This window comes from Stegodyphus dumicola, chromosome 7, assembly GCF_044657685.1.
Source record: "Stegodyphus dumicola isolate Sdum_Otavi_A_Nest chromosome 7, ASM4465768v1".
NCBI lineage: Eukaryota > Metazoa > Arthropoda > Arachnida > Araneae > Eresidae > Stegodyphus > Stegodyphus dumicola.
Window position 1 is genome coordinate 5,405,902 of NC_140774.1, and position 1,982 is coordinate 5,407,883.

A 1,982-nucleotide genomic window follows, 5' to 3' on the forward strand; every position below is an offset into this window, starting at 1 on the left:
TAATTTATAACAAAACTATAAACAAAAACACTACAGAGGAAAAATCAACCTGGAATTACTGCAATTTATTTATTAAACGACTTCTCAATGCAAATTCAAAATAGTGTCTATAGATTTTAGAATAAAATATCTCGGTGAATTTTTTTCGCACGGGAGTAATAAAGTATTAAAACTTAATATTAATAACGTAATTTTACATTCTGGAAATTGATGAATTACGCGCTTGAAAATTCTTTCGGCCCAGGAAATTATACTGCTTTAATTTATAACAAAACTATAAACAAAAAGACTAATAAATACAGAGGAAAATCAACCTGGAATTACTGTAATTTATTTATTAACCGATTCCTCAATGCAAATTCAAGATAGAGTCAAATATTATAGATTTTAGAATAAAATATCTCGGTGTTTATTCTAAAATTGTTTTCGCACGGGAGTCAAACTTTCTGTATTTTATCTTTTATAATGAGTACAAAATGTTCCTAAATGTAAATATAGAAACCAGAGCAGCATGTTAGGGAGTTAGATTTCGCAGTTTATGCAAAATATGTTTTTTGAAATTAAAAAGCCTGATGCTGACACTAGAAAGTATTTCTCCCGCCTTCTTAGCATGCCTTCGTAGCGTAGTGGTCAGCACGCCCGACGTGTATTCGAGAGGTACGTGGTTCGAGTCCCAGAGAGGGCATTGTTCATTTTTCATCTCTCTTGCTTTCCGAAAACACCTAATGAATCTACACTGGCGCCCGAACTAAATGGGTGGTAGATGATGATTCTCATCCTCCAGGATTTGGCGAACTGGTTCCCCTAAAACTCCAGTCGCCCTTTAAAACGGGAAGTATATAAGGTATTTCTCCCGCCTTCTTAGCATGCTTTCGTGGTGTAGTGGTCAGCACGCTCGACGCGCATTCGAGAGGTCCGTGGTTCGAGTCCTGGCGAAGGCATTGCTCATATTTCATCTCTCCTGTTTCGAAAAACCTAATGACTCTACAACATCACATGACGTCCTTGTACGAACTATTAAATTATGCACATATTTTTTCGCTGCACTTTATTTAAACTTATTTTCTCGATTTATTCTAAATCAACAGATCTTTCAAGGCAAGTTAAAATGACATCCCAAACTGCTAATTTAGAAATTAAATACCCTGGTCACATTTTGTTATATGGAAATCAAATTTCTAATTTTATTTCTTCATAACGAGTACAAAACTTTCCCAAATATAAGTACAGGAACCCAGAGACCACATTAAAAGTTTAGATTAAATTAAAATTTAAATTAAAATTTAATTAAAATTTGTCTATTTTGTTTTTAAATTTGAAATTTGAAATTGGCGAAACATCAATTCTAGAAACTGAAACCTTTCTACCAAAACACCTCTTCGAAATATATCACTGCAATGAAATACACCACTCGCATCTTTCCTTATGTTTTCAAGTTAACTTTGCCTTAAGTAAATTGACAACCTTAAATTATCTGATTTCTTTTCAAATTCCATGAGCATTTTCTGTTTTCTTTCTGAAAGTGCTATTTCTTGACATATCATTATGAAGAGAGGGTGATTCTGATCGCTTTTAGAAAATGGAACATCTATCCATTTGCATCCCCTGAGATAGCCGAAAGGGATTGAGGGGGAACTCACTGATCTCGAACAACATCACTTCATCATTCGATGTTTCACTTTTTTATCATCTGAAGCTATAATTCTAGCCAGGAAGAAGAAAAACCATTTACTATACGCCGATGACATCACTCCTAATCATTTTATTAAATAAGCAATTTTTGTCTGCTACATCTATTTCAGCCCCTCCCTCTCAGGAAGGACGGCAGGGTGTAGGGGAAAAAAACAAAACTAATGTTAAAAAAAAGGAAACATAAAAATTGTATCCACATCGAGTGTCCACTCCCGCTCTCTCTACTCGCACCAAAAACGATGACGTCACAAAATCGCTGTTGCCAGATGAGAGTGTGCGAGTGGAATCGG

At 34.9% G+C, this 1,982-nt stretch overlaps 1 non-coding gene across 1 annotated transcript; it reads left to right on the forward strand.

The window, feature by feature from the left end:
* Positions 1-868: 868 nt before the first annotated feature.
* Positions 869-941, forward strand: TRNAA-CGC (transfer RNA alanine (anticodon CGC)). Its single transcript has one exon. It is a non-coding gene; the product is annotated as a tRNA-Ala (tRNA).
* Positions 942-1,982: the final 1,041 nt, after the last annotated feature.